Source organism: Ictidomys tridecemlineatus, chromosome 15 (genome assembly GCF_052094955.1).
Source record: "Ictidomys tridecemlineatus isolate mIctTri1 chromosome 15, mIctTri1.hap1, whole genome shotgun sequence".
Taxonomy (NCBI): domain Eukaryota; kingdom Metazoa; phylum Chordata; class Mammalia; order Rodentia; family Sciuridae; genus Ictidomys; species Ictidomys tridecemlineatus.
Genome location: NC_135491.1, coordinates 27488522 through 27498267, shown reverse-complemented (window position 1 = coordinate 27498267; position 9746 = coordinate 27488522).

Genomic DNA, 9746 nt, shown 5'->3' with positions numbered 1-9746 from the left:
TTCCCCACATCTTTGCCAACATTTATTTGTACTTGTATTCTTGATGATTGCCATTCTGACTGGAGTGAGAGAGAATCTCAATGTAGTTTTAATCTGCATTTCTCTAATGGCTAGAGATGTTGAACATTCTTTCATATATTTGTTGACCATTCATATTTCTTCTTCTGTGAAGTGCCTGGTTCAGTTCCTTTGCCCAGTTATTGATTGTGTTATTTGGTTTATTTTATGTATTTATTTTTTTAGTTCTTTATATATCGTGTTGATTAATGCTCTATCTGGTTTTGGGGGGTTAGCTTATTTCACTTAGCATGATAGTCTCCAATTCCATCCATTTACCGGAATGGATGGCAAAGATTTTCTTCCATTCTGTAGGCTCTCTCTTTGCACTTGTGATGCAATTCCTATTAAAATTCTAATGATGTTCTTTGTAGAAATGGAAAAAGCAGTCATAGAGCTGGGATTGTGGCCCAATGATGAAGTGCTTGCCTTGTGGATGTGAGGCACTGGGTTCAATCCTCGGTGCCTCATAAAAATAGATAAATAAAACAATGGTGTTTTGTCCATCTACAACTAAAAAACATTTTTTAAAAGAAAAAAACAACCATGAAATTCATTTGGAAAAATAAGAGGACCACAATAGGCAAAGGAATCCTTATGAGAAAACTAAAACAGGAAGCACCACAATACTAGACTTTAAATTATACAACAGAGCTATAACAAAAATAGCATGTTACTGATCCCAAAACAGACATGAAGGTCAATGTAACAGAACAGAAGACATAGAGACAAATCCACATAAATACAATAATCTCATATAAGACAAAGGTATATATTGGAGAAAAGATAGCCTATTCAACAAGTAGTGCTGAGAAAACTGGAAATATATATGTAGCAGAATTAAATTTAACCTCTATCTCTCACCCTGAACAAAACTCAACACAAAGTGGATCAAGGACATAGACATTATCAAGGACATAGACATTAGACCAGGAACTCTGTGCCTACTACAAGAAAACATAGGCCCAACTCTCCAACATCTTGGCTCGAGAACCAACGTCTTCAACAAGACTCCTAAAGTGCAAGATGTAAAATCGAGATTAATAAATGAGACGGTATCAAACTAAAAAACTTCTTCACAGCAAAAGAAATACTCAAAAGAGCAAAGAGAGAGCCTTAAGTGAATTCTTAAGGGGCAGGAGTCTTCTTGAAGACCTTAAACACCTCTGGATTTGTTGTGTTTGTTATGTTTTGTGTGTGTGTGTGTGTGTGTGTGTGTGTGTGTATTTGTTGTTGTTTCCAAAATAAAAATTTGCCAGAGCATCTCCTAAGCTTTACATGCCAAGTACCACCTTTACATGTGGAGTCTCCTTTAATCTGCACCATATGTACATGGCCTACCATTATTTCCCCATTTTGCAAATGAGGAGAGTGAGACTTCAGGTGAAATTATTTACCCAAGGTCACATAATTATTGGGAGAAAGGATTGGCAGAGTTGGAGACAAGTTGAGCTGGATTTAGACAGTCTCTCATAGGTAAACTTCCCAGAATGTATCCCTGAGCTTAGCAGATAAGCCTGTACCAACCCTAAAGCTAAGAATGACTCTGAAACCTTTAGAGAGGTTTGGCTACTCCGCTGAACATAGGCTGCCTACCTCTGTTCCCACCAACGTAACTGGTAAGTAGAATGGTGTATGAATTTCTTTTGTTCTGTGGCTATAAAAGTTTATGTAAATTCTTCCACAGTGGAACATTTCTTTCAGGATAATTTTGAATGGTCACTTATATTTGGTTCAGAGTAAACTATTTTCTTATTTCCTTGAAAAAATAAATCTAAAATAATAAATCTAGACAGTCTCACCCTCAAGCTATCATCTTAGGCAACAATTGATACTACTTTCAGGTGAAGCTTTGTCTTCAGGTCCCTTTAAGACTTCTGGACAATGTTCATATAAAAACTTTTAAAAATGAGTTTATGCTCATTTGACTTTGAAAACTGAACATTTTTTTAGATAACTGGAGAGAGCCCAGGATTAGAACTACTGCTTTGGGCATGGACAGACCCAGAGGTGGGCATGTCAAGGTTCCTCCTCCCTGAGTCCTCTTTGGAGGATTCAGCGTCTCTGCTATAACCCTGCCCTCACCACTGTCAGGCCCTGGAGCTTGAAAGAGGACATCAGTGGCAGGCCTAGAAGACAGGGGAGGACAAGTCGAAGCATGATCACTCTGATTCTAAAAACCCAAGGCCCCATAAAAATTCTATTTCTAAAGATTTATATTTTCCTTAAAGCCATGAGGAGTTGAGGTAGCTAAAAAAAATCTACTTGTAAAGCAAATAGGATTATTGGATTGTGAAATTGAGAGCCATAAAATTTAGAACAATTTTATATAAAACTTCAACTTTTTTTTTTTATATTTCAAAGTAAAAGAGTCGGACAGCATCAAGTCAATTTGAATCCCAAAGGAGAAGTGGAACAAGGGTTTCTCTTGGCTGAGCAACTGAAAACCCACCCTGAGTAGGGGGTGACTTAGGTGAGACACCTGCTCCGAGGCAGAAGGCTGAACTTGTCCCTGATTCTTGCTGTCTATGGGTGAAGAGTAAACCCACCGTCTCCTATTTCCTAAATCTCTCAATGTCTGAGGAAGCCTCCTCTCTGTTTCTCCTGTGAAAAGCCTCTTTTAATTTCTGTGCCTCCTTGGGCCTCTTCACCACATGGCTCCCCGACTTCACACTTCATAAGGCCTCGTCAAGTGCGACCTTTCTATGTCGGTCCTTCGTATTCAATTTCCTTTTCCATTTGAAGAGTGAGGGGTTTTTTTGGTACAAGGGCAATTCCGGGGCTTCTCGTGTTTTCCCTGGTCCTAAGTTAAGTGGTAGCTTAGTGCAGTGATTATGATTTGAGTTTGAATCCTGAATCTGTGTGATGCTGAATAGGTTACTTGTCCTTTTCTTCTTCTGTAAAATAAGGATTAAATGGGCACAAAGCACTTAACCCGGTACCTAGCACACACAGGTATTTATCACACAGGAGCATTATTCATTATTATCTCGTATTGATTGGGAGGAATGACTTCGGGCCTGACACACAGCTGGGGCACTTTAATGGAGGAGATCCCCACCCAGCCTCTCTGGGTCTGTACATACCATTCCTCCCTTTTCAAAATGAGAAACAATCTTTCTTGCAACCACCCCCACCCCCAGCCCCACCCCCACCACGACAGCTCCTCTCCATCTGATTTGAGTGCGTATTACCATCTCATCACGATGCCACTTAGACCAGGCCTTCTGAATGCGGAGGAGCCGCAGAAGGGGCTGGGCGCAGGCTGGGGCAGGGGACTGCCCCATTAACATTCAATCCATAATAGAGACCATTATCTTGGCAGCAAAATACCCCAGCCTGTAATGATGGGAGGAAATGGGGGTGGGTTACCAGAGCAACAGGAAGACTTGAGCTGCACGGTTTCTATGGCAACAGAGAGCAGGCACGAGAGCACTCTCCTTGTTCAAAAGATGGTTAGGCTCACCAGCAGCACCCGTGACTCATCAGGTGGATGGCGATGCACAGGGCAAATTGGTGAAAGGGGTCCTCTCAGAATTTAGGACAGAATGCAGCCGGCGAAAGACCCAGTAACCCTTCAAGCTGACACCCAGATTCTCTGTTAGGAATCAGGCTTCCCTCTTTGGCTGAATAATTCCTCCCTTTTCCCTCAATTTTTATTTTATTTTTAAAAAGTCAATGATTGTTTATACTAAAATCATTAGTCCCCACCCATAGGACACCTCCTCCCTCCCCTGATGTCTGGAGGCAACAACCTCTTTTAGCAACTTTAGCTGTATGCCCTGTATTTACTTCCATATTTTAAGTGTTTTCATAGAAAACACAGTTTCCTATTAAAGTAAGAGGATAAAGCTCTCTCACATACCACCTCCCTTAAATTTGGCCTCCTAATATGATGGTATCACAATTTCTGACTAAATCCATATATATGGATTATGCTCTAACATTAAGGGCAGGCAAATATTGGCTGGATGCTGAGTCAATTATGGAACTTCAAAGACATGATTTTGCTTGGGCAGGGGGTTGGAGTCCTCCCCATTTGAGAGGCAGACTTTCTTTTTGTTAATATTTTATTTTTGATTAACATGAATTAATTGTACCTAGTAATGAGGTACAGTGTGATATTCTAACACAAGCTGACAGAGTGCCCTGATCAAATCCAGCCTCCCTTTATTTACCCCTCACTTTCCACCCCTACCATCACTACTGTATATTCAGGTCAACACTTTTATGTTTTCACCCATGAGAAAGGACATACAGTACTTGTCTTTCTGTGGCTGGCTTATTTTACTTGACATAATGCCCTTCCGTTTCATCCTTTTTGCTGGAGATGACAGGATTCCTCTTCACTGCAGAATAATATTCTATTGTGTGTATACACCACATTTTCTTTATCCATTCATCTATTGATTGGCACCTAGGCTGATTTCATCTCTTAGCTATTGGGAAGTGCTACAATCAACATGGGCATGCAGGTATCTCTTTGTTATGCTGATTTTATTTCCTTTGGCTGCATACCCAGATGTGAGATTATTGGATTATATGGTATATCCATTTTTAGTTGCTTGAAGACCCTCCATACTGCTCTGCATAATGACTGGACTAATTCAAATTGTGTATGAGAGTTCCTTTTTCTCCATATCCTCACCAACAATTGTATTTGTTTATTTTTTATAGTAACCATTCTGTGGCATGAGATGACACCTCAAAATAAGGTTGTGTGTGTGTGTGTGTGTGTGTGTGTGTGTGTGTGTGTGTATGTGGTGTATTTACCAGGGATTGAACCCAGGGATACATGACCACTGAGAAACATCCCCAGCCCACTTGTATATTTTATTTAGATACATAGTCTCCCCAGTTACTTAGGACCTCACTAAGTTGCTGAGGCTGGCTTTGAACTCATGATCCTCCTGCCTCAACCACCCCAGACTTTGGGATTATAGGCATGCACCACCATGCCCGGCTCACTATAGTTTTAATTTGCATTTTCCAGATGACTAATGATAATGTTTTTTTGCATAGATTGGTTGGCCATTCGTATTTCTCCTTTTGAGAGTGTGTATTCTTTTTAAAATTGGATTACTTTTTTGTTGTTGTTTTTAAGGTTTTTGCATTCCTTAAATATTCTGGATATTAATCCTTTGTCAGTTGGCAAATGTTTTCTCCCATTCTGTAGAGTGTCTCCTCACTCTGTAGATTATTTCCTTCACAGCATTTTAGTTTGATACAATCCCACACTTATCAATTTTTGCTTTTGTTCCCTGTGCTTTTGGGGTCATATAAAAAAAAATCGTTACCTATACTAATGTCTTGATGTATTTTCTGCTAGTCCTTTCATAGTTTCTGTTGTTACATTCAGGTCTTTCATCCATTTTGAGTTGGTTTTTTTGTACAGGATGAGAGATAGGAGCCAAGTTTCAATGTTCTGCACATGCATGTCCAGTTTTCCCAGCACCTTTATTGAAGAGTCTGTTCCTTTTCCGATGTGGGTTTTGGGTGTCTCTGTCAGCAGTCAGACTTCCATCATCTCCTGGGTCCTGTTCTGGCACACCTGCCTTCCTCTGGGCTAGACATCCCCGTCTCTGGAATCTGTTCAATTTCTCTAGAGAATTATCTCCAGCTTTACAGCAATAGCACTGGAGACTGGAGGACTCTGCCTTAGTCTTACACAGGCTTCCACTTGATGCCCTTATTTCCTGCCTGCTGCCTCTTGCTCCCCTTCAGCAGTAGCTGAAGCCTTTGATCCCGGGTCTCTCTTCAGACCCTGGGGCTCCACCTTTCTTCCCACTGCCCTCTGCTGATCAATGAAGTTCTGAATCCCAGATGTCTTTTTTTTTTTTTTTTTTTTTTTTGGTATCGGGGATTGAACACAGGGGCACTTAACCACTGAGCCACATCCCCAGCCCAGCCCTTTTTTGCATTTTATTTAAAGACAGGGTCTTGCTGAGCTGCTTAGGCCCTCGCTAAGTTGCTGAAACAGGCTTTGAACTCACAATCCACCCGCTTCAGACTCCCAAGCTGCTGGAATTATAAGTGTGCACCACCGTACCTTGGCTATAGATGTCTTCTGGGGTTGTCCAAAATGGAGTTGTATGCCTGGCTCTTACGCCCTTGTTACTTTGAAGTGATTTTAATTCACAAGGGCAAACACACCTTTTGCCTTCCTCAATCTGGACATATTCTTGAAAACCTTGGTTGCCTGAGAGGTAGCTTCCTCCAGGATGATTTTGCAAAGCGGCTAAATTATATAAAATACCTGAATTTTTTTTAAATTACAGTACCATTATTTTAAATGTACAACCACCTAAACCTATCCAGAGAATAATTTGATTTGAAAAAAAATATATTTTTAAGGATTTTTTTTCTTAAAAAAATTTCTCTCTGGTACATTACAGTCAAAGAGAGGTGACTTTTACCTTTTGATTGAGCTCATTTTTGAGACTATCCTAGCAAAATAATTCAAGACAAGCGTTAAATGAGATTGATCATTGCTATATCAAGTATAATTGTGAAAAATGAAAATTAATCTAAACATCCAATGAGAAGCAAACTGTGATATGTGAATGCAGTGGAATAATCTGTGAAATAGGGAAAGCATGCCATCGTACCAAGTGAAAGAAACTAGATGCAAAGTTGGCTTTATGCTCTGGTATTTAATACAAGTATTTAACTATCCATTATGATCATTGCATTGCAAATCTTCAACTGTAAAAGTGGGAGAGTTCAGATATGATTACATCTGTCTTGTGAAAGACAATATAGTAAAGACGACCCCTCAGAGTTGTCATGAGGATTAAAGAACATTCTTTAAAGACTTAGCTCATGCCTAACATATAGTCACTGGGCAATAAATGTTAGCTATTATTCCTGCTGTTGTTTGTATGCACTACACAGGTATATGTATAAAAGATATGGAATTATGTGTCTTACATTCCCATTTTTCTTTTTCCAGTATTTTTTTCATAAAATAATAATCGTCACATATACATACAAATATGCTCTGTAACAATGAAGAAACATTTATATTATAACCAAATTTTTGTAATCTTTGAGGACCTCTGACTCTTAGTGTAGAACAGTGATTTTCTTTTTTTTTCTTTTTTTTATTGGTTGTTCAAAACATTACAAAGCTCATGACATATCATCTTCCATACATTTGATTCAAGTGGGTTAAGACATACACAGGCTGAAGGTGAAAGGTTGGGAAAAATCATACCACTCACATGGCCCTCAGAAGCAAGCAGGAGTGGCCATACTCATATCAAATAAAATCAACTTCAAACCTAAGTTAATCAAAAGGGATAAAGAAGGACACTATATCCTGTTAAAAGGAACTATCCACCAACAAGATATAACAATTATCAATTTATATGCACCAAATAATGGTGCAGCAATGTTCATAAAACAAACTCTCCTCAAGTTCAAGAGTCAAATTGACCACAACACAATAATTATGGTTTACTTCAACACACCACTCTCACCATTAGACAGATCCTCCAGACAAAAGCTGAATAAAGAAACTATAGAACTCAATGACACAATTAATAACCTAGACTTAACTGACATATATAGAATATATCAACCATCATCAAGTGGATACACGTTCTTCTCAGCAGCACATGGATCTTACTCAAAGATAGACCATATATATTATGCCATAGGGCAACTCTTAGTAAATATAAAGGTGTGGAGATAATACCCTGCACCATATCTGATCATAATGGAATGAAACTGGAAATCAATGATAAAAGAAGGAAGGAAAAATCCAGCATCACATGGAAAATAAACAATATGTTACTGAATGATCAATGGGTTACAGAAGACATAAAGGAGGAAATCAAAAAATTCTTAGAGACAAACGACAATTCAGACACAACATACCGGAATCTATGAGACACAATGAAAGCAGGTTTAAGAGGGAAATTCATTTCCTGGAGTTCATTCCTCAAAAAAAGAAAAAACCAACAAATAAACGAACTCACACTACATCTCAAAACCCTAGAAAAGGAAGAGCAAAACAACAGCAAATATAGCAGAAGACAAGAAATAATTAAAATCAGAGCGGAAATCAACAAAATTGAAACAAAAAAAAACATTGAAAAAATTGATAAAACTAAAAGTTGGTTCTTTGAAAGAATAAATAAGATCGACAGACCTTTAGCCATGCTAACGAAGAGAAGAAGAGAAAAAACTCAAATTACTAACATACGGGATGAAAAAGGCAATATCACAACAGACACTACAGAAATACAGAAGATAATTACAAAGTATTTTGAAACCCTATATTCTAATAAACTAGAAGACAGTGAAGACATTGATAAATTTCTTAAGTCATATGAGCTGCCCAGATTGAGTCAGGAAGACACACACAATTTAAATGGACCAATAACAAAGGAAGAAATAGAAGAAGCCATCAAAAGACTACCAACCAAGAAAAGCCCTGGACCCGATGGGTATACAGCAGAGTTTTACAAAACCTTCAAAGAAGAATTAATACCAATACTTTTCAAGCTATTTCAAGAAATAGAAAAAGAAGGAGCTCTTCCAAATTCATTCTATGAGGCCAACATCACCCTGATCCCGAAACCAGACAAAGACACTTCAAAGAAAGAAAACTACAGACCAATATCTCTAATGAACTTAGATGCAAAAATCCTCAATAAAATCCTGGCAAATTGAATACAAAAGCATATCAAAAAAATTGTGCACCATGATCAAGTAGGATTCATCCCTGGGATGCAAGGTTGGTTCAATATACGGAAATCAATAATATTATTCACCACATCAATAGACTTAAAGATAAGAACCATATGATCATCTCCATAGATGCAGAAAAAGCATTCGACAAAGTACAGCATCCTTTTATGTTCAAAACACTAGAAAAACTGGGGATAACAGAAACTTACCTCAACATTGTAAAAGCTATCTATGCTAAGCCTCAGGCTAGCATCATCCTAAATGGAGGAAAACTGAAGGCATTCCCTCTAAAATCTGGAACAAGACAGGGATGCCCTCTCTCACCACTTCTATTTAATTTAGTCCCCTTGAAATACTAGCCAGAGCAATTAGACAGACAAAAGAAATTAAAGGCATAAAAATAGGAAAAGAAGAACTTAAATTATCACTATTTGCGGACGATATGATCCTATACCTAGAAGACCCAAAAGGATCTACAAAGAAACTACTAGAACTAATAAATGAATTCAGCAAAGTGGCAGGATATAAAATCAACACGCATAAATCAAAGGCATTTCTGTATATCAGCAACAAAACTTCTGAAATGGAAATGAGGAAAACCACCCCATTCACAATATCCTCAAAAAAAAATAAAATACTTGGGAATCAACCTAACAAAAAGGTGAAAGATTTATACAATGAGCAGTGATTTTCAAAGTGGGGTTCCAGGACTAGAAACATTATCATCATCCACAAAGTTGTTAGAAATGTGAATTCTTGGGCCCCAGACCAGACCCTCTGGATCAGAAACTGGTATAGGGACCTAGAATCTGTGTTTTGAACAAGCCTCCAGTGGATTCTGGCACATGTTGAATGGTTTTTATCTTTGGGTGTACTTTAGATTCATTTTAGGAGATAAAATTAATGAATCCTGCTCCCACCCAGATTAATTAAATCAAATTCCTGGGTTGGTGCTCCAGGGTTGGTCATTGTAGAAGACCAAGGTACCCTCA